Raw genomic sequence first — 24,610 nt, forward strand, 5'->3', positions numbered from 1 at the left:
CATTTGACAACGAAATCGCATGACGTTGATGTTTTTGCGATCGCAAAACGATGTTCCCTATGGGGAAATTTCGCTTTGTGATGAATGGTTCCCTGCTGTGGTAACCGATCATTGCAAAGCGATGATTTTCACACAGCTGATCGGCAGTTTCAAAATGGCCGCCGGGTGAAAAACATGGCCGCCCGCTGTTTTCAGGGACGGATTCCTCGCTGCACGGGCAGTGAAAATGTCCGCGCTATGGATGATCTTCGCTGGACGGTGAGTTTGAAGCCCATAGGAATGCATTAATTGGGTTTTAATGTGTTTCTATGGGCTTTTTAAAATCGCATGACGACATTTTCGTTCGACAGCGATTTTGCTGGAATGAATTAATGTCGTCATGCGAGGCACCACTGTATAGAGATTCTGTGAATGGTTACATTGAGATTATTTTGTGTTACAGAGAAGAACTTAGCTCTGCTTTGTTGTTATGTGGCATCAAGGAACTTCAGTCTCGTGGTGACCCTGTGAAGAAGTGACCTCTAAAAGGTCCTGTCATTAAGAGCCCCAGTTCAGGTCCTGTAGATCATGTCTTCTTTTACTGAGTCTATCAGTTTCATACACAGTCTTCCTCTTTTCCTGCTTGCTTCAACTTTTCCCAGGATTATTGTCTTTTCCAGTGAGTCTCGTAACAGCTATAACTGTGACCAGCAAGTTCTTCTCTTTGCCATCTCAACACAACAATTTAGTTAACAGAATGTCTATATAACCAGGCTGTTGACTCTTTGCTCCTGGGCAACAATTATTCCAAAAGGCCATTACCAATGCAATTGTCACCTTTCCCCCTCTATCTGTATATATAAACCTGTGGCCTAACTATAATGCTCTATGTGTCTAAGGAAGTGGATTGTAATTCACAAAAGGTCCCATTGAAATAGGATGCCACTGTCTTCCACTGCCTCCTGGAGTTTGGTCAAATTCACATTGGTAGCTTCGGTGACACTGTCCAACCATCTCGTCCTCTGTCGTCCCCTTCTCCTCTTGCCTTCACACTTTCCCAACATCAGGGTCTTTTCCAGGGAGTCTTCTCTTCTCATGACCAAAGTATTGGAGATGGCCAAAGTATTTGAGCCTCAGGTTCAGGACTGTTCTTCCAGTGAGCACTCAGGGTTGATTTCATTCAGAACAGATAGGTTTGTTCTCTTTGCAATTCGGGGGACTCTCAAGAGTCTCCTCCAGCACCACAATTCAAAAGCATTAATTCTTCGGCAGTCAGCCTTCTTTATGGTCCAGCTCTCACTTCCATACACTTTCCATACTGGAAAAACCATAGCTTTGACAATGCGGACCTTTGTCTGCAAGGTGATGTCTGTGCTTTTTAAGATGTTGTCTAGGTTTGTCATTGCTTTCCTCCCAAGAAGCAGGCGTCTTTTAATTTTGTAGCTGCTGTCACCATCTGGAGTGATCATGGAGCCCAAGAAAGTCAAATCTGTCTCTGCCTCCATATGTTCGCCTTCTATTTGCCAGGAGGTGATGGGACCAGTGGCCATGATCTTAGGTTTTTTTTATGTTCAGCTTCAGACCATTTTTGGTGCTCTCCTCTTTCATCCTCATTTAGAGGTTTTTTAAGTCCTCGTCACTTTCTGCCACCAGAGTGGCATCATCTGCATATCGGAGGTTGTTGATATTTCTTCAGGCAATCTTAATTCTGGCTTGGGATTCATCCAGTTCTGCCATTCACATGATGTTTTATGCATGTAAGTTAAATAAGACGGGGAACAAAATACAGCCTGGTTGCATTCCTTTCCCAATTTTGAACCAATCAGTGGTTCCATATCTAATTCTAACTGTTGCTTCTTGTCCCACATATAGATTTCTCAGGAGAGAGATAAGGTGGCCAGCACTCCCATTTCTTTAAGAACTTGCCATAATTTGCTGTGGTCCACACAGTCAAAGGCTTTTGTGTAGTCAATGAAGCAGAAGTAGATGTTTTTCTGGAACTCTCTGACTTTCTCCATAATCCAGCACATGTTAGCAATTTGGTCTCTAAGGTGCCACTACACTTTAAGTTTATTGTTTTGTGATACAGGCTGAAACAGATGCAATTAGTTTAACAAATAATGTGGGAAATGCTGTGGAACTGGAGTAGTCTGAATCACATTATTTTCCATTGACTATTTACTGTAAACGTCACTGTGAATCTGCCCCATCTAATCCATAATGTTTTCCTTCAACAACTGGGGGTGTCTATTTTTTAAAAAATCAAACACATTTGCATCAGTTCAGGCAGTGTGATCACTTGTGCTGCTGTGGAGGAGTTTTGTAGTGCTTCTACTGGAAGTCATTTCAGATGTCTACAGCAGCAGTGAGAGAGGCAAGGCAGTGGGGAAACTGGCTGCCATTTGAATCTTCGGTTCTCCATACCTGGTGCCTGGGTCGACTTTCATTTCCCCCCTCTTGTTCTGTTTCTTTTCTTTTCAAGGGAGGAAGGGGGGGGGAGGGAGGGAGGAAGGAAGGAAACCCAGGCATTAGATGTGGGGAGGAGAGGATTCAAATGGTTAACATTCCATAAACAAGACTGATTTCCTCTGTAGTCAGGTAAAAGAAGCTTGGGGAAGGTCTATCTTTGGGCAGGTGTAGTTGCCAGAATCCTCCAGCCAGAGTGGCCACTGTTGATAGTAACTGGCAAGGACTTTCTAGGTTTCAGGCAGCATCCTTTTCTTGCCCTACCTGAGAATACCAGGGATTGCATTTGCAACCTTTTGTGACTGGGGATTGAACATGAGATATTTTATACATTAATTTTTTTGCTTTACTTCTTGCCGTATTTAGTAGTGCTTACAGTTCCGACAGCCTGCTTCTGTGCTGCGCAGTGTTCCTTTTCTTGTTATGTTCTTTGACAGAAATACACCTTGGTGGTTTAGGACTCTGGCTACAGAGCAAGAGGTTGAGAGTTCGATTCCCCACTGTGCCTCCTTGACAGGGGCTGGACTTGATGATCTATAGGGTCCCTTCCAATTCTGCAGCTTGAGGATTACTAACTGTTTCCAGATGCAAACAGAGGTCTGGGTGCCTGCACCCTTCATCAAAAGAGATTTCAGCATGTGCAGCTTTTTTTAAAAAAATAGCATATCCAGTTCTTTTCTTTTCTTGTCTTCCATCTATCTGCATTGTCTTGTTTGCTTATCATTAAGTCTCAGAAGAAGCACTGGAAGAGAAATTCCTTATATTCTCATCTTTTTTATTTCCCTCTAGGGGACCTTTGGTCACACGTGAGAAGAATTAGAAATCCCAGTTTGCTGTGAAGGGAGCAAAATGGCCTATTAGCAGGTCACCACCTGTAGTCTTTAGCTTGCCATTGTGTAAGTTAGCAATCCCTCCTGTTGATTCTAATGGGACTTACACGTGTGCAAGGGGGCCCTGCATACCTCTTAGCACCAGGTCTGAAGAAGTAAATGCCACATAGAGGGTTGCATGTGCCAAAGGCAGTAAGAAGATTCTGCCCTTAATCTTTCAATTAAAAAACAAAAAGACACAGCCTATCCAATCCTGTACATATTTACTCAAAAGTAAGTAGCCAGAATTTCATGAGCTTACTCTCCAGTAAGGATGTAAACAGAATTAAGCCAAACACAGGCTTAAAACTTACTGCAGGAGGGTTTCACTTGCTTTGATCCTGTGAGCTAATCTTGTCTTTTCCTCCCTTTCCTGCCATCTGGAAATGTAAAATGCTCTGAAGAGCCTGTTTCCTGGAGTAAATGGTGTATGGGAGCATCTGTTTTCCCCACACGAGATTGGAGGGCTAGGAATCCTTTTCCCTGGGAGGAAATAACCTGACACCATTGCCTGGGGTTGCTATATTCCAGTTCTCTAAATCTGGAAGGCTATTTTGCATATTATGCAAATTTGCATGGCATGCTACTTAATGTGGATTTTTTGTATTATGCAACTCAAGCACATTAATTGTTGCTTTTATTACTCCATATATTCTAGCCTTAGCATATTTCATAACTGATATGAGGGAACCAGTGTAGTGTAAAAGTTGAACCTGGAAAAGAGAGACACAACTTCAAATCGCTGATTAGCCACAATTTGTTAATTGAGATCCTTGGCCAGCCAGTATTTCTCAGCCAAACCTACCTTATGTAGGGTTGTTTTTTTGAATAAAATTTATTTATTTAAAATATTTTTACTCTACCTTTCTCCTTTAAAAGGGCCCTTAGATCAATAAAAATAGAACATTTAAGAGCTAAACTAAGATCATGGCTGCTGCTCCCATCACCTCCTGGCAAATAGAAGGGGAAGATATGGAGGCAGAGACAGATTTTACTTTCTTGGGCTCCATGATCACTCCAGATGGTGACAGCAGCCACAAAATTAAAATACGCCTGCTTCTTGGGAGGAAAGCAATGACAAACCTAGACAATATCTTAAAAAGCACAGACATCACCTTGCCGACAAAGGTCCGCATGGTCAAAGCTATGGTTTTTCCAGTATGGAAAGTGTATGGAAGTGAGAGCTGGACCATAAAGAAGGCTGACCGCCGAAGAATTGATTCTTTTGAATTGTGGTGCTGGAGGAGACTCTTGAGAGTCCCCTGGAGTGCAAGGAGAACAAACCTATCCATTCTGAAGGAAATCAACACTGAGTGCTCCCTGGAAGGACAGCTCCTGAAGTTGAGGCTCCAATACTGTGGCCCTCCCATGAGAAGAGAAGACTCCCTGGAAAAGAACCTGATGTTGGGGAAGTGTGAAGGCAAGAGGAGAAGGCGATAACAGAGGCCGAGATGGTTGGACAGTGTCATCGAAGCTACCAATGTGAATTTGACGAAACTCCGGAAGGCAGTGGAAGACAGGAGGGCCTGGCGTGGTCTGGTCCATGGGGTCACGAAGAGTTGGACACGACTTAACAACTAAACAACAACAACACAAATAATTTTAAAGAATGAAACTAATATATTTAAAATGGTTTATAAAACCTATGCCAGAAATATGTTTGAATCGAAAACAACCATATACATTGCAGGTGCCTGTAAATGATATTTTGCCATGTATATTGAATACACACACTAAGGGCCTACAGAGTCATTAGAATACCACAGGAATGCCCTTAAAATGGCACACTATTTTTTTAATTGTATGATTTTATTGTATATTGTGAACTGCCCAAAGAATGATAACACTAATGGGGTATTACAGAAGTGGCAAACATTTGGGAGAAACAGGGTGTTATTTCCTTTCAGAGGTGCAGACAATTTTATTACAACTAGGAAATATCCTAGCTTAACTTTGTTTGCCATATTTGACTTTCTCTCTTTTTCTTACACACACATACACACACACACATGTATACAGATACATACATAAAAGTAAATGCACATCTAACATGCTTCCTGCTTCTGATATCCCCACTCCCATTAACCATGGTTCTTCATTGTGGTCTTCTGTGAATGCACACAAAGGGTTAAATCAGTGCCAGCGATGATCCCCTCGGAATATTCTAGAGCTTAAATAGAAAAAGAAACGGAGTTTTAGGTTGCCTACACTGCGCATGCTCCGCCCACCCAAGCCTCAGTTCCATTTCTCCGCCGGTCGAAGTGGTTCTTCTTGGATAGAGCTCTTTCTATTTTTGGCTATATTAAAACTTTTTGCTGTTTTTCTGGCTTTTGCACGTTATCGACTACTCCATTTGTCTCCTACCCTGACTTGGTTTTGGTTTACTGGACTTTGCTTCTGTTTTTCCCCTCAACTTGGTTGCCTCGGTTTTTCCCCGCCAATTTTACCGGCTCTGCTGGACGTGACTACTATCGCCGAACATCTTATGTCCCCCTCTGGTCCCTTTAGCCGGTGTGTTATATGTGATAGGAAGCTCCCTTTTCAAGATGGACACAATAAGTGCCTCTTTTGTCTTGGAGAGGCACATTTGGCCCAAAACTGTAAGCACTGTAAAGCGTTTACCAAGCCTGCTTTGAGAGCTCGGCAGCAGCGCTTAAAATATCATCTCTGGGACACTGCTCTGGCCGCCTCAAAACTGTCTTCCATGGAGCTCCCTTCATCTGCCGTTAACCCTTCTACTTCAAGTAGCCTTGCTCAGCTACCTGTTATCAAGGCTCCGGGAAAATCTTCGGACAAGCCTGTGAAGAAGTCTGCTTCTTCCAAAAAATCTTCTGCTGTAAAATCTGCAGCGCCCAAGGCTGCAAAGCAAACAAAAAAGAAATCCGTTAAGGACTTGGAAGTGATTGAGGAGTTACCGCCTGTTTCTTCCTCCCTCCCCTCTCCACTGATGGAAGATTCATCGCGTGATAAGGAGTCTCTGTCAGAGGTAGCTGCCTCTCTACCTCCTAGACAGACTGAGCCACCTCAAACTTAGGGGATCCCATCCCCAACACCAAGTCAGCTTGCTAATGCCACTGCAAGCTTGGTGTCTGCGCCTAACGGCCCTGTATCTACCGGGCATGCGTCTTTGGCTCATTCAGTCTCTTCGGTGGTTTCGAGACCGACGTCTCCTCCACGGAAACACACTCATAAGACCAAGCATGTTTCCAAATGCTGACATCGATCGCCGAGAAAGGACGTAGTCCTGCGCCATCGTCGTTCTCAGTGTTGGCATAGGTCGCGATCCGAGGACTCCTCGTCATCGACCTTGAGCTGTAGAAAGCATCGATGTCGTCACCGAAAGAGATATACTTCTACTTCTTCCTTGATGTCGCAGGATAGGCATTGGTGTCGAAGAAGGGTGGAATATGTGTATGCCTCCTTTTCCTTGTCTTCGTCCCCACCGAGAAAGCATTGATATCGACGGTGTCTCGAGGTCGAGGGACCCGCGAAACCTACCCAGCTCATGGTGAAGCCTGCAGAGGCGCCTGCTTCCACTTTTTCGACATCGATGGCAGCGCTACCATCTCAGCAGCCAATGCCAGCGGGGCTGATCTCGTAAAAGGATGCACTCTCCTTCCTATGATGAAGATGCTCCCTTTTCTGTGAGGTTTTCTGAGTCTGAGGAGGACTTGCCACAACAACGTAATAAGGAGGACTTGCCTGAGGGTGAGGTTGTCGGATCAGACACTGGTGATCCTCATGCCTCTTCACCATCTGAGGATTTTTCCTCCTATTCACAGATGCTTGCTAGATTGGCTAAAGCTCTTAAACTACAGGTGGATGCACCAACCCCACCAGAAGAGGATCTGATATTTGGGGACATCAATAGCGAACGGTCCCCTCCACCAACTTTGTCTTACCTACCTGCTCTTGTTAACATCATAAAGGACTTTTGGGACCAGCCCTCTACAACGCCTTCACTATCCAGACACACTGAAAATCTTTATCGTATAACTGGGGATGATACGAAATTTCTTCTCAAGCACCCAATACCTAACTCACTGATAGTGGAGACCAGTTGTACCAGGCCCACAGGGCAGTCCCATGTCACCCCCACAAATAAGGAAGGAAAGAAACTGGAGATGCTTGGCAGAAAGATTTATTCTCTGATCTATTTCATGCTTAGAGTGGCTAACTACCAAACTGCTTTAGGTGCTTATCAGAAGCAGTTATGGCTCAGGATCTTGCCAGGATTACAGATGCTGCTGGATGATGTTAAACAAGGGTTTTTGAACACTTATGAGGAGGCTCCGACATCAAAGAATATCTACAAGACACTCCGTAGAGGCTGCATCCAGGGTCTGGATGTCTGCTGTAACCCTTCGACGACATGCGTTTGGTTCCTGTCACAATTCAAGCCGCTAACAGATCATCAGCACAAGCCTCTTCAGGTAACTCAGGAACTGGCGGAACAGCTCCAATGGTGGAACTTTGCTCCTCACCTGCAAATAGGAAGACCATTCCAACCTCTTTGTCTAACTGTGCAGGTGACCACAGATGCGAGCCCAATAGGCTGGGGTGCGCACTGCAGCCGCCACAGGATACATGCCTTATGGTCAGCACAAGAACGCGATCGGCACATAAATCACTTAGAAATTCTGGCCATCATCACGGCATTCAAGGCTTTTCTCCCTCTAGTACAAGGTCGTGGTGTTCAGGTAGTCACGGACAACACCACGGCCATGTACTATATCAACAAGCAGGGAGGCACGCGTTCAAAGTCCCTGTTGTTCCTCACTGTGATTCTGTGGGAATGGTGCTGTCAGCACCATGTTTTTCCTATGGCTATAAATGTGTCGACAGAAGACAACGAGATAGCAGACGAGCTGAGTCGTCTCACGTGGCAGACACACGAATGGGAGTTGGACAACAACATCTTCAACGACCTTTGCCATCGGTGGGGACGACTGATAATGGACGTGTTTGCGACTCAGCGCAACAAGAAATGCCCCCTATACGTCTTCAGAGCAGGACGAGGCAGCGGGTTGGCAGGGGATGCTTTTATGACAGACACATTGGACTGCAGGTCTTATATATCTGTTTCCTCCATTCCCTCTAATACAGAGAACACTGGTGAAGCTCAGACACGAAGCGGTGGAGGTCATTCTTATAGCACCATTTTGGCCTTGTCAGCTGCGGTTTCCCATGTTGATGCGGATGGCCAAGGATTTCGTCAAGCTTCCTCTTTTTCCTGGTCTGCTGACTCAGGATGCAGGCAAGATACTTCACCCAGACCTGGATACTCTACACCTGACTGCGTGGAAGATATCCCGGAGATCAAGGAGGTGTTAGACAGGTCAAAGAAACCATCTACGACCCGATTGTACAGTTACAAATGGCAAAGTTTTTTGAAATTTATGACTTCCAGGGGCCTTGTTTCGTCCCCAGTCTCTTTATCTACTCTGTTACAGTTTCTCCGTTACCTATTTGACTTCAATCTTTCAATATCTACTCTGAAGGTTTATGTGGCTGCGATTGTTTCTTTTCAATCTCAAGGTTCTGCTGCATTGCGTCTGTTCTCTCATCCAACTGTTAAAGCTTTTCTGAAAGGCATAATGAATTTGAGACTGCCGGTTAAACCAGCAGTTCCTCAGTGGTCCCTGCAGTTAGTTCTGCATGCCCTCATGCGGCCCCCGTTTGAGCCAATGGCCACATGTGACTTAAAATTTTTGTCTCTCAAGCCCCTGTTCTTGGTAGCCATTACTTTGGCCCGTAGAGCTAGAGAATTGGCTGCACTGTGAGTAGACCAACCCTTTCTACAATTTTTTAAGGAAAAAGTTGTTTTGCACACTGATGTTTCCTTTCTTCCCCAGGTGGTTACTGACTTTCATTTGAACCAGCCCCTTGTGTTACCTACTTTGTTCTCAAATCCTCTCAATGACACGGAATGCATGCTCCACACCTTAGATGTCAGAAGAGCACTTGCCTTTTATGTTTCACGGACAAAAGAGTTTTGGTTGTCTCATAGACTTTTCCTCTGTTACTTTGGAAGCAAGAAGGGTTTACCAGCATCACCGTCAACGCTCTCTAGGTGGCTTGTCTCTACCATCTCATTAGCTTACGAACTTCTACACAAAGATCCTCCTGAAGGACTTGGAGCTCACTCTACCAGAGCAGTGGCCTCATCTACAGCCTTGTTACGTGGTATTGATGTGCTTGATATCTGCAGGACGGCCACGTGGTCTAACGTCTCCACCTTCATCACCCATTACAGACTGGACCTGAGGGCTAAGAGAGAGGTGAGTTTCGGAAGAGCGGTGCTGACATCCGTCCTTCAGTGACGGCCCTCCTTCCAGTGAGTTAGCTTGCTAGTCACCCTTTTGTGTGCATTCACAGAAGACCACAATGAAGAAAGATGGGTTACTTACCTGTAACCATGGTTCTTCAAGTGGTCATTCTGTGAATTCACACAGTCCCACCCAGCCTCCCCACTATACGTCACTGAGTGTATTAAATTCAAGTTATATTCAGCTCATGTAGCTGTTTTTTGTGGCGGATAAATGGAACTGAGGCTTGAGTGGGCGGAGCATGCGCAGTGTAGGCAACCTAAAACTCTGTTTCTTTTCCCATTTAAGCTCTAGAATATTCCGAGAGGATCATCGCTGGCGCTGATTTAAGCCTTTTGTGTGAATTCACAGAATGACCACTTGAAGAACCATGGTTACAGGTAAATAACCCGTCTTTTTATTTCATTACTAATATGTTTTGGAACAGATTCATAACAGAGCTTAAAAATTTACTTTTTGGAATAAACCATCTAGATTCCCTCAACCAGAACACTCACTGACCATGTTTAGTGAGAGATTCTGGCAGGAGTTTTAGCCCCCAAAACTAACTCTACCAGTTGGTTGTTGTGGGTTTTTTGGTCTGTTTGGCGAACATGGACAAACAGCCCAAAAAACCCACAACAACCATCGGATCCTGGCCATGAAAGCCTTCAAGAACACATTGAATAACTTTACCAGTCTTTGCTTCCTAGATATATATCAATTTCCAAGAGCCATTAAATTTATTAGGACATATGCCTAAGTAAGTGGTTGGAAGAGCCATATCAAAACAAATACTTATCAAATTAGTGCTTTGTAAATGACCTGATAGCTTGCTTCTCACTTTCTGAAATCTCTTTCCAGAAATTCACAGCAACAGCAGTAAAAATAACATCAAGCAATATCTTCTAATAATTTATGTTCTCTTCCTCTCACCTGCCTGCCACCCTGTCTTTGGGCAGTACCTAACTAAACTCTCAGCTAAGCTACCAGAATCATGTGGGAAATAACTTGAAACTTAATGTGTCTGAAAGACCATAGAATAATAAATTCATAGCCCTACAGAACTGTAGAATGAACAACAATCTGTAGGTCATCAAGCCCCGCCATAGTAGGAAATGCAGTGAGATGCACAGTGCTTTGAAATTTTCTATTCTTGGACTGCAGCCCCTATAATCCTCTGGCCAGTGTTCATTGTTATGGGTAAATTGCTTTCTGTGCACTCTTTGGATTGAACTAGCACAGGCAGCTCCGTTAGCAAAAGGACATGTTCTCAAAATTGCAACATTTACCCATTTACAGTATTTGATTTACACCCCTGTGACAGTTTGAAACTGGGGGAGGCTTCACTCATCCGTTTACTTGTTTCTCACAAATGACTGATCAGATTTCTGGTTCTAGAGACTTTCTTTAGAAAACAAAAAACAACAAGCGAAAGCTTGGCATCGAGGCCAGACAATAATCCAAACAGACGCCGGATGGAGAAAACCCAACCAAATTGGTCATATGTCACCTCTTCCACTGCCTTCCCATATCTTGCTCCAAAATATGTTTCCTGACCTGGATTGGTGACAGAGTCCCTTTGAAAACTCCTCTCTGAACTTGTTCTCCAAACCAAAAGCTCATGAAAATCTCATGTTTGTGTGCACATATACTGTATTTGCTGGCGTATAAGACTACTTTTTTGCCCTCAAAAACATGCCTCCAAGTGGGGGGGGTTGTCTTATACGCCGGGTGTACTTCAGTTGGGATAGACATAGCTGCCCATAGTGGCCTTCCGATGCTCGCCTGGTGCCCATAGTAGCCTCCTAATGCCTGCCCACCCTCATTCTACATGCCGTCCAGTATCGCGCGGTATCCAGCGCGGCCGCAGCGAGCGTCAGCAGCGAGACAGGGGTGCCAGCCTTTTCGCTGTGACCAGCCTGTTCTGCTCGGCGGGAAGCAGCAGCGCTCCGCCCTGCCCCTTGTCTACGCAGAGCTCACACATGCACACTTGCGCACTAGTGCCGGTCACAGAGATGCAGGGGCAGGCCGGAGGTGCTGCGGTTGCGCTGCGGCCATACAATGGTGACAATGAATAGCATCTTTTATTTGGTGTGTGGAAGGTGTGCGGAAGAGGGGGTACAGCGAGTATATAACAAACTCTATATTTTGAGTGGAAATGTTGAGGGGGATTGTCTTATATGCCCAGTCGTCTTATACGCCGGCAAATACGGTAATTGATTTGTTGCAAGCAGTAAGAAATTTGTGTCACCCCCAGGCTTCTGCAGATATGATTAGGAGACTGAATTGTGACTTTCTGGCCAACTCCCAGAATCCTCCAGTCAGCATGGCCACTGGATGTGCACTCTGTGACATTCTGGGATTTGTGGTCATCTTCAAGCTTTGATTAGGACTACAAATGGGTATGAACTGCCAAACTGGAGGTTCATGATGGTCCATACATCATCCAAACAGGTGTTGAGAACTTTGTAGCCCAGCCTCCTCCAGCAGACACCCACTTGGAGGCAGTGACCCAGCTTTGCTGCCCCACCTGCTCCAGGTGCTGCCTTTGAGTGGGCACTCACCAGAGGAGGTGGAGATGAGAAGATGAAGTACAAACTGGCACAAACCACCAGTTTGGTGGATTGTGCCCATATCTAATTAGAACCATAGTCTTTGTCAACCTTCAAAACAAAGGATACATAATTGTATGTGTGTGTGTATGTTACTGTTAAACACAAGCACTTTTATCATAGAATCATAGAAAAGTGAAGTTGGAAGGGGCCTACAAGGCCATCAATTCCAACCCCCTGCTTGTTAGCGCAAAAACGTGGGAAAACACCAGGTTTAGCAGAGTATTGATTACTCCGGGTAGTCCAGAATAGCTCACGCACACACCAGCGGCTTCTCCACCACCAATGTGTATTTACAAGATATTTACAGCAGTTCAGTCTGGCAGCATAACAGGTAGCATTCATCACAAAGCAGGAAGATACATCAACTGTTCAGTTTCACATATATATACATATACAGATCTGCTTGTGTCCAATCACATTATGTGTTGCATCATGCATGAGTCAGCACTTTATTCTGCTCAGGCCTGTAAATTTGTCTTGACACTGCTCATTGCAGGAATACTATCAAAGCATATCTGCCAGGTGATTCTCTAAGTTTTTCTTGAATGCCTCCAGTGTTGGAGCACTCACCAACTCTTGAGGTAACTGGTTCCACTGTTGTACAACTCTAACAGTTAGGACTTTGTATTCACGAAGGCTTTCACAGCCGGGATCTAATGGTTGTTGTGGGTTTTTTGGGCTCTTTGGACGTGTTCTGAAGGTTGTTCTTCCTAACGTTTCGCCAGTCTCTGTGGCCGGCATCTTCAGAGGACAGCACTCTGTGCTCTGGTGTAGTTGGCTTGGGAGTGGAGTATTTATGGCTGTGAGATGGGCTTTTGTCTTTTTCTGTAGATGGGTGATTAGTGTGTCTTGTTGTGGGTCTATTGTTGTGATAAGAAGGAGAGATTATCTGTCACTGTGGTTGATGGGTGTCATTAGCTGGTCTTTTGTGTGTAGTGATCCCCGGTCTTTGTGGCTGGGTAGAGTTCGTTGACCTTTTGCACACTGTATTTTTGAGGGCTGGGAGCCAAATTTTGTTGAGTTTCAAACTTTCCTCCTTTTTTGTTGAAGTTTTGCTAGTGCTTGTGGATTTCAATGGCTTCCCTGTGCAGTCTGACGTAATGATTGCTGGTGTTGTCCAGTATTTCGGTATTTTGAAATAGAATTTCATGTCCAGTTTGTTTTAGGGTATGTTCAGCTACTGCAGATTTTTCTGGTTGTTTTAGTCTGCAGTGTCTCTCATATTCTTTGATTCTGGTGTGGATGCTTCATTTTGTGGTTCCAATATATACCTGGCCACAACTGCTAGGTATCCGGTATACTCCTGCAGTGGTGAGGGGCTCCCTTTCTGTCCTTTGCTGACCGTAACTTTTGTTGTATTTTTGCGGTGGGCTTGAATACTGTTTGTAGGTTGTGTTTTTTCAAAAGTTTCCCCATGCGTTCCGTGACCCCTTTGATGTATGACAGAAATACTTTATTTGTGGGTGGCTGTTTTACTTCTTCAGTTCAGTGTTGTTTTCTTGCTTTGATGGCTCTTGTGATTTCATTTTTGGAGTAGCCATTTGCCTGTAGGGCCCAATTCAGATGGTTGAGTTGAGTGCTAATAAACTGAGCTTCACAGTTCTGATTTGCATGGTCTACCAGTGTTTTGATTATGCCTCTTTTTTGCTGTGGGTGGTGGTTGGAGTTTTTGTGTAGGTACCAGTCTGTGTGAGTGGGTTTTCTGTAGACCTTGTGTCCCAGTCAGAGGTCAGTTTTGCATAGGACCATGACATCTAAGAATGGGAGTTGGCCCTCTATTTCTTTTTCCATGGTGAATTGTATATTTGGGTGGATGCTGTTGAGATGGTTGAGAAATTCTTCCAATTTTTCTTCTTGTAGTAGTAGCTTTAACTTGTGGATTCAGCCTTTGAAACTCAGAGTGATTATCTGAACACATTTCCTCTTTTGCAAAGACATTTTTTTCTAAGAAAATAAGAATGATTGTGTTATTACATGTTAGATAGGAAAGGTGATGGAAGTCCTAATTCTTGCTAAACAAATTAGAGATTTCAGGAGCCATGTCTGCCCCTTTCATCTCTAGAGAACAAAGGGAAGACACCTTCTCCTTAGAGGGACAAGAGAGAGGAAGGAAAGGGAAGGAAGTGACTATTAGAGAATTTGGTTTATTCCTTTTATAGTTAGCAGAGTTTCAGGTACAAACTAAAAACTGCAGGGAAAGCATAAGAGAATAACTTAAGTCTCAGTAGCCCAGTCCTTTTCACAGAGACTAGCACTTTAGAACATAAGAAAGTAAGAAGAGCCCTGCTGGATCAGGCCAATAGCCCATCTAGTCCAGCTTCCTATATCTCACCGTGGCCCCACCAGATGCCTCTGGGAGCATACGAGGCAACTAGATACCTGCCTCCTGATACCACTCCCCTGCATCTAGCATTTTTGATGTGCCTTCCTTTTAAACTTGGAGATTATACATTTCCATCATGACTTGTGACCTGTGATGGATTTTTCTCCAGAAATCTGTCCAATCCCCTTTTAAAGGCATCTAGGCCAGATGCCATCACCACATCCTGTGCCAAGGAATTCCAAAGACTAACAACATGCTGGGTAAAGAAATATTTTCTACTGTCTGTTCTCACTCTCCCAACACTCGATTGGAGTGGATGTCCCCTGGTTCTGGTATCACGTGAGAGGGAAAAGAGTTTCCCTCTATGCACTTTATCCATCCCCTGCGTATTTTTATACATCTCAGTCATGTCCCCCCTCAGGCACCTTTTCTCTAGACTAAAGAGCCCCAAATGCTGTAGCCTTTCCTCATAAGGGAGGCGCCCCAGCCCAGTAATCATTTTAATCACTCTCTCCTGCACCCTTTCCAGTTGAACTATGTCTTTTTTTGAGGTGCAGTGATCAGAACTGTACTTTAATCACTTTAATCTCTCTGGAAGCATTTTAGGAGGAAAAAAGAGAGTATCTTTACTTACAGTAGCCACCTATAGTTACAGTCAATAGAAAAATAGGAAAAATTGACTTTCCACATGTAGGAGATACCCCTTTTTGCTTCCTGAATGCTCAGAGGTCAGGAAAACCCAGAGAGAAATTAACAAACAAAGAAAGTGAAGTTAACAAACAGGAAGAACTGAGGGGCAAGCTAGAGGCCAGGAAAATAAAGCACTGCCAATTGGTTAGTGTGAAAGGAGAATCCCTTTAGGTCCTAAAAGCCCCCCTCCCAGTAATACCCAGTTTGAAAGCATGCAAGATTATTATCTTAACAAATATTGAGAGTAATAAACTAGGGTTAAAGGAAGGTAAAAGAAAATCTAGGAAACCTAAGGAAGTCCTATCTCTACTTTTTCCCATGTAAAGACATATATGCTGAGTTCCACCCAGTCGCTTCCAGCTTTAGCAAGCACCAGATTTTGGTTAATAAATCTACCCCAAATAGCATAAAAATATTTAAACTTATTTCCCCTCTTTTCATCTTAAGTTCAGTAGTCAATTTATCATTTAACGCAATGTCCTATACTTCATTATACCAATCTTCTAATTTAATATCATTTTTATCTTTCCAGAATCTAGCTATTAATATTCTAGCATTGTCATAAAATTAGAAATCAATTCCTTTGAGCAATAATCAAGTTCTATCTTATCAAAAATTGACAGCAAAGCAATTTTAGAATTAAGTTCGATATCTTTTCCAAATATATCACATATTTCCTTAAAAATCAATTTCCAAAACTTCTGAATCAATTTACACTCCCACCACATATGATAATATGTGCCAATTTATTCATCACATTTCCAATAGGCCTGAGAATAGTCTGAATTTATTATGTTCAATTTCACCAGAGTCATGTACCACCTTAAACTAATTTTTTAAAATGTTTCCTTTAATCTTAAAACTCTTATCTTCCAATTTTTCGTCCAGTCCTCTGTTTTAATTTCTGTTTTTAAATCATTTTCCCAAATTGACTTCAAACCTTCTATTTCAGTAATCTTTTTCCTCTTGTTCCAAAATTAGGTTATTAATTCTACTTACTATTCCCTTCCTCAAAACATCTTTCTGCATGTCTTCATGTGATGATAGAAATTGTTCATACTTAATACATTCTCTACATTTGCCATTAGTCTTCAACCATTCAGTTGTCCAACTATCTAATTGGATATAATGATACCATGATGGGGACGTGGTGGCACTGCGGGTGAAACCACAGAAGCCTCTGTGCTGCAGGGTCAGAAGACCAGCAGTCATAAGATCGAATCCACGCAACGGAGTGAGCTCCCGTCACTTGTCTCAGCTCCTGCCAACCTATCAGTTCGAAAGCATGTAAATGCAAGTAGATAAATAGGTACCACCTCAGTGGGAAGGTAACTACATTCTGTGTCTAGTCACGCTGGCCACGTGACCACGGGAACTGTCTTCGGACAAAACACTCGCTCTATGGCTTGGAAACGGGGATGAGCACCGCGCCCTAGAGTCGAACACGACTGACAAAAATGTCAAGGGGAACCTTTACCTTTACCTATACCATGATAGTTTATTAATTTGAAGTTTAACTATAATCTGATCCTTCAATCTCATTTTAATCATCCAATCCTTCAATCTGGCAACTTTTTTGTCCTTAAACAAACCAGCTAAACCCTTCAAGTTTGCTGGGAAATTTTCTATTTCGGTCACTAATTTTAGTGGTGAACTAAAGGGACATAACTTCTTTTTATATCTGTTCCAGACATATAACATGTTTCTTAAAAAAGTGTTGTTCACCTGATTTATTGTGTTTCTTTTTACTGTTTTAAACAAATATTTTTCAATATTCCCATTTATTCTGAGGATTCCATATCCCACCAAATTAACCTTCCTTTGTTGTATATAATATCTCCAATAAATCTTAGTTGATTCGCTATATAATTAGGAATACCTAAACCTCCATTTTTTGAGCCTTGTACCAATATCTTTTATCTATTCTTGGTTTTTTTAACTTGATTGCAAAATCCATTAATTAATCCCTACCAATACTTTAAATCTTCTTCTAATTGTATTGGGAGCATCCTGAATAAAAAAGTGTGTTTTTTTGGTAATATTTTCATTTTGCTCATAGTGATTCTCCCAAACCACAATAGTTTCAATTTAGAATACTCCTGCAATTTATCTTTAATATTACTTTTTAATTTGTTAAAATTTTGCTCCTTTAATTTTTGAGTCACTTTAACTATATTTATACCTAAATATTTAATATAATTACACATTTTAGAACCATATTTATTTACAAATGTTTCTTGTTCATATTTATTGTAATTAAACATCATTATTTGTGTTTTTTACCAGTTAATAGTTAATCTTGTTATTTCCCCAAATTTTTCTAAATGATTTTAAATTTTATCCATACTTTCTAATGGATTTTTAATAGTTAATAATGAATCATCAGCAAATAAAATAATCTTACTTGTATCATTTTTCCTAATCCTTTAATTAATTCATCATTTCTTATTGCATTCATTAACAGTTCTATAATCATATAAAACAATATTGGTGAAAGTGGACAGCCTAGTCTTGTACCTCAGCCTAGAAAAATCCATGCTGTTAAACCAACATTAATTATTACTTCTGAAGTATTATCTCAATATAATTGATCTATAACCCAAATAAATCTTCTACCAAATACCCAACCCTTAATAAGCAGCTTTAGTGTTGGCCATTCCACACAATCAAAGGCCTTAAATATGTCTAGTGCTAAAACAGTTGCCTTTCTTTTTTCTTTTTCTACTTCATATATAATGTTCAAAACTCGCCTACTTAAATTATCCATTTGTCTTCACTTTATAAAACCACATTGATCCTCTTTAATATAATTTGCTATAAATCTATTTAATCTATTTAATCTATTAAATCTTAGCATCTTGATTTATTAGAGATATAGGCCTATAAGATCCCGGATTTGTTAGATCCTTGCTGGGTTTTGGAATATGAATCGTTAATGAGTGTTTCCAAGAAGGTGGCATTGTCTCTCCTTCCAATATTTTATTATAAAATATTTTTAGCTTAGGTAGAAAAATGGAACTAAGATGTTTATAATATTCTTGACCCAATCCATCAGGGCCTGGTGTTTTACCATTTCTCAGTTTATTAATGACTTCAGCAATTTCTTCTTCTTTAATTTCTTCTTCTAATATTTTTTATCCCTTTCCAATAATTTATCCCATTCCAATAATAATTCTCATATGAGAATTTTTAAATTCTCATTTATATAATTTTCTATATCCTCCTTCAGTACATTGTTTCCTTTATATAATTTCTAATAAAATTCTTGAAAAATCTTTAATTTATCTTTCATTATATTACACCTCTTACTTGTTCTGTCTTTAATTACCTCATCATGTTTTTTAATCTTTTATTTTTGCACATTCTAGCTAATAATTTTGAATTTTTATTGCTAAATTTTAAAAAACTCTTTATATACAACAAATCCCTCTGAACTTTATCTCTAAATTTTCTAGTTCCTTTCTCTTTGCCTGAATTTCTGCCAATATCCTTCTATCTCTTTCTAAAAAAACCTTGCTTTCCAAATTTCTCAATTCTTCTTCCAGTTTTTCATGTTTATCTCCTTAATATTTTTCGGTTTACAGGATTCCCTTATCGTTATTCCTCTTGAATTTGCTTTCATCATGTCCCAACAGGCCTAATTTCGTACCTCCTGCTTCATTTATTGTCCATAATTCTAACCATTCTTTCTTTATCTTTTCTATTACCTCTGGGTACTGGAAAATGTTAATATCCATTCTCCATCTTTTTGAGTCTTTATAATCTTTTTTAATTTCAATCTCCATTGACATCAAAGCATGATCTATTATTTTTATGGAATTAATCTAAGTATTAACTATCTTAGGAATTAAATCTCGAGATGTGAATATGAAATCTATTCTGGAATAACTTCTATATAATGCTGAAAAGTAAGTAGTAAGTTCTTTAATCACCTTTCATTACCCTCCAAATATCCTTCGTGATTATGTTTTACCTTCTTGCTCAATATTGTGTTTCTTTGGAGAACATCATTCCGATCATAAAAAGTTTTATCCTTTATCTTATCCAAAGCCATATTGAAATCCCCTGCCATAACCCTTCTTTACGTTCTCCATTTCTTTAATAACCATGTCATAAAAATCCCCTTGTTTATTATTAGATGCGTAAACATTAACCAAAGTATATTCTTCCAAACCCATTTTACCCTGTATTATTATTATAAATCTACCATTACAATCTTTTACTACCTGTTTCACTGTAAATTCACAATTTTTAAAAATTATGATTGACAAACCTCTAGATTTAGACGTTCCAAAGTTTTTTTCATAAATGTCTATATTATTCATCTTAAGTCCGTTGACTCCATCTTCTGATTGATGAGTCTCTTGCAAAAAAGGCAATGTCCATGTTATTTTTCTTCAATAATGCTTCTATCCTTCTTCTTTTCAGTATTGATCCCAGGCCTTTCACGTTTAAAGTGACTAGCCTTATTGTTTTGCCCATTCCAGTTCAAAGTCTCTCCCCCAGCAGCCCCTGTATGCAACTCATCCCCCCAAGAAACAAACAAAAATACAATAAAAATTAAACTCAACATTACCCGGACATATAATGCTTTACCGCTAACAACCCACTGAACATTTATCTTTTGTCCCACCCCACCATATTCCCCCGTCATAACTACTATCAAGGGCACAGGGGGGGACACCCCACCACTCTCCGGTGAAATCACAACCAGAACCTCGCCTCTGCTCTTTTTATCAAATTTTCGCACTTCTTCCTAATATTTGATAACACCGAAGCCCCCTTCTCCACCCCCCTCTCCCCTGTAATTATAAATAAGCAAACAATTAAAATCCACGGTTATTAATAATTTTAGTTCCAGAAAAATATCTACTTCTGCTTCATTGACTATGCGAAAGCCTTTGACTGTGTGGACCACAGCAAACTATGGCAAGTCCTTAAAGAAATGGGAGTGCCTGACCACTTTATCTGTCTCCTGAGAAACCTATATGTGGGACAGGAAGCAACAGTTAGAACTGGTCATGGAACAACTGAGTGGTTCAAAATTGGGAAAGGAGTACGGCAAGGCTGTATATTGTCCCCCAGCTTATTTAACTTATATGCAGAATACATCATGCGGAAGGCTGGACTGGAAGAAACCCAAGCCGGAATTAAGATTGCCGGAAGAAACATCAACAACCTCCGATATGCAGATGATACCACTCTGATGGCAGAAAGTGAGGAGGAATTAAAGAACCTTGTAATGAGAGTGAAAGAGGAGAGTGCAAAAAACGGTCTGAAACTCAACATCAAAAAAACTAAGATCATGGCCACTGGTCCCATCACCTCCTGGGAAATAGAAGGGGAAGATATGGAGGCAGTGTCAAATTTTATCTTCCTGGGCTCCATGATCACTGCAGATGGAGACAGCAGCCCTGAAATTAAAAGGCGCCTTCTTCTTGGGAGGAAAGCGATGACAAATCTTGACAGCATCTTAAAAAGCAGAGACATCACCTTGCCAACAAAAGTCCGAATAGTCAAAGCTATGGTTTTTCCTGTCATGATGTATGGAAGTGAGAGCTGGACCATAAAGAAAGCTGACCGCCGAAGAATTGATGCCTTTGAGTTGTGGTGCTGGAGGAGGCTCTTGAGAGTCCCCTGGACTGCAAGGAGAACAAACCTATCAGTTCTAAAGGAAATCAACCCTGAATGCTCACTTGAGGGACAGATCCTGAAGCTGAGGCTCCAGTACTTTGGCCATCTCATGAGAAGAAAAGAGTCCTTGGAAAAAACCTTGATGTTAGGAAGGTGTGATGGCAAGAGGAGAAGGGGACGACCGAGGATGAGATGGCTGGACAGTGTCTGCGAAGCAACCAACATGAACCTGACACAACTCCGGGAGGCAGTAGAAGACAGGAGGGCCTGGCGTGCTCTGGTCCATGGGGTCACGAAGAGTCGGACACGACTAAACGACTAAACACACACACATTATTATTGCTATCTCTTATTAATATAATTAATATAAAGTAAAGGTAAAAGTTCCCCTTGACATTTAGTCCAGTCGTGTCCAACTCCAGGGCATGGTGCTCATCCCCGTCTCCAAGCTGTAGAGCCAGTGTTTGTCCGTAGACAGTTTCCGTGGTCACGTGGCCAGTGTGACTAGACACAGAACGCTGTTACCTCCCCACCGAGCTGGTACCTATTTATCTTGCTTTCGAACTGCTAGGTTCACGAGGAGCTGGGACAAGCGATGGGAGCTCACTCCGTTGCGTGGATTTGATCTTACGACTGCTTGGTCTTTTGACCTTGCAGCAGAGAGGCTTCTGCAGTTTAACCCACAACGTCACCACGTCCCTAATATAATTAGTATAATTAAGTAGAAAGAAAGAGAAAAAAATCAATATAAATGAATGAAGGAAAGAGAGAAGAAAAGTAAAAGTAAAAAACAGATTTAGAAGTGGGGGAGACAACAGGTGTCCTTCTTCTAACCCTTCAGGAATCTGAGAGACCTGAAACTGTATCAAAATGCTTTATTTGCACTCAGACGAAAGATGGACAAGGTCAGTGGTTGTGAACTGGTAGCACATACAGTGGGGTCTCGACTTACGAACGGCTCGACATACGAACGTTTTGACTTACGAACCGCTCTCATAGGAATATATGGACTCGACTTACGAACTTAGATTCGAGTTACGAACTCTTTTTTTTCCTTTTTTTAAAAGCTAAGTCATCTTAGGTTAAAAGGAAAAAAGAAAAAAATATCCCCCTCTAGTGGCAGAAGGCAGAATAGCAGCTTCCTATTAGTTTCTATGGACGAAAAGAGCAGATACGGATTACATTGTTTTCAATGCATTTCCTATGGGAAATGCAGATTTGACTTAAGAACTTTTCGACCTGAGAACTGCCTTCCAATACGGATTAAGTTCGTAAGTTGAGACCCCACTGTATACTGCTATTTAGACACCATTTAGGCACAGATGAAGTCTAGGTGGGCCACAGATGTTTTTTAGCAGTTATTTAAAAACCATTCATCACAACATGTATTCCCAATACTGCTGTTAGAATATTTTATTTATTGTCTTTGCTCTTTAAAGCTATGACACTAGCAACATTTATATTCAATGGCATTACAAAATGTTGAATTACAGATGGAATTACTATTCTATTGTTTTTATTGCTGCGATATGAACACCGGCAATGAGCATTCAAAGTATTGATTACATAGGCATCCTGTGTCTAAGTGAAGCAATCAGCTTTTCTGTCAACTGATGTCAACGGTAGGATGCTGTCTTTGAAGTACAGAAAAAGTTGTTTTCAGGATGCTCTGCTGTGGTTATTGTTAAGTCAAGGAAAAGAACGTTTTGGCTATAGTTAGGAGACTGCAGATAAAGCCAGTGTATTAAAAAGTAAAGGTTAGTATTAGTATAGCTACTGCATAAAGAGAACCCCTGGTCTTTGTTCATTACTTTTGATATACACTTCTACCTTCCGCAACACTGGGGTTGGGGAGCCAGACTCCCGTGTAGTACAAAATTTGTGTACAACTCTTATGCCCCCGGTGCCTCCCAACATGCCCAAGCACCCTCCCCAGCTGCCACCTGGAGCTGCCATGACAGGAGAGGGGGCCAGATGGGCTACTGCCATGAGGGTGGGACCTGCCATATGGCTAACAACAGGGCCCAGGTAAGCCTGAGACCCACCTTTCTCAAGCCACTTCCTGGAGATGAATAGCACTACCAATATTTATTTATTTTTAGGGATGCGGTGGTGCTGCGGGTTAAACTGCAGAAGCCTCTGTGCTACAGGGTCAGAAGACCAGCAGTCATAAGATCGAATCCATGCAATGGGGTGAGCTCCCATCACTTGTCCCAGCTCCTGCCAACCTAGCAGTTCGAAAGCATGTAAAAATGCAAGTAGATAAATAGGTACCACCTCGGTGGGAAGGTAATGGTGTTCTGTGTCTAGTCACGCTGGCGACATGACCACAGACTCTGTCTACAGACAAATGCTGGCTCTATGGCTCGGAAACAGGGATGAGCAGCGCCCCCTAGAGTCTGACACGACTGGACTAAATGTCAAGGTGAACCTTTACCTTGTTTGTTTGGGAAGAAACCTACTGTGTATAACCAAAACTGTGCTGCTTAAAGCTGTGCAATTCAAAGGAGAAATTTATGGCTAAATTTTTCCATGGTGCCACAATACATTTGTTTGGGTTATTATTGTTATTGTTATTATTATTATTCATGTTGAAATGACTATCTCATTGAAAACTGTCAAGCGCTAAGATCCAGAATGTTGAGAACCACTCGACTCGTATTACCTGCGTCGTCCCCTTCCAACCTCTAAAAGGCTGTGATTTTAAAATCCTGGCTTCTGAGTGGGTCTCGATACCAGTATTTTTTACATTAAATGTTCTTTATCTATGATTTCATTAAGAGATGTATTGACTAAAGCCCGCAAGGTTGAGTGCCGAGTGCACTATGTCTGAGGCAATGAATACGAGATGACGTTTTCTCTGCTATTCTTTCATTTTGTACTTGACATTGTACGAGTCACTATAACTACAGATTGCTATAACTTCCATAACGATATTGAGTTGTCGCAAAGTGAAGAGAACAGATGCTCCTCTGGTTATTCGGCTAGAATCCCCAAATAGACATTATTTTATTTTCCAAAGATAGAGAAGGGTTGCGGGGTGGGGGGACAGGCTCACTCTGTGCTATTTGGAAGTCTGCTCAGTGTTATGTTTCCTTCGCCTTCGTTTTAAAAATCTCTGCATGTCCGCACAATGCATGCATTTCATCACATTATCCAGTATTAATCTTGCTCCTGTTTTAACAGTGCCCATAAACCAGCTGCAAGCAGCAACCTAATAGAAACTGAGGGGAAGGAAATGGGGAATGGGCTGCTGCAGTTTGCTTCCCAGCTGACTGGTTCATCCCTCATATTTTCAACAAGGGAGTATGGCATTAAATATTTAAGCAGCCTTAGTGATTCTTCCTTCTCCTACAGGGTTTTTTTTATGGACCGAAATCCTGCATGCTTCCCAATCCTTGACAGCTCCCCAGGTGAACCTTAAGTCTGGCACAGGGGAACCAATGAAAGTAGAACCAATCCCTCTCCTGCTCTATCCACACATGCTTTTTCTTCTTCTAGTATTAAGCAACAGGGCAGAATCACACCATCTATCTCTGCTAGGAGAGAAGGAGCTCTTAACCAGGATTTCCATCGTTTTCTAGCCTATGCTCTTTTTGGATAGACATAATAATTCCATACACACCCTTAATGCCTGATCACCAATGACTCTAACTAGGGTGGTGCAAAACCTAGGTCACCAAAATTTATACGGCACTGAAATCTAGAAGTGGATCCACTGGT

General features: G+C 41.7%; 1 protein-coding gene across 1 annotated transcript in view; it reads left to right on the top strand.

Annotated features, from left to right (window-relative positions):
- Positions 1-24,610, top strand: part of AMN (amnion associated transmembrane protein) — a 111,691-nt gene that overhangs the window by 23,728 nt on the left and 63,353 nt on the right. The gene's annotated exons all lie outside the window — the stretch shown is intronic.

This window comes from Pogona vitticeps, chromosome 1 (assembly GCF_051106095.1).
Source record: "Pogona vitticeps strain Pit_001003342236 chromosome 1, PviZW2.1, whole genome shotgun sequence".
NCBI classification, from domain to species: Eukaryota; Metazoa; Chordata; class Lepidosauria; order Squamata; family Agamidae; genus Pogona; species Pogona vitticeps.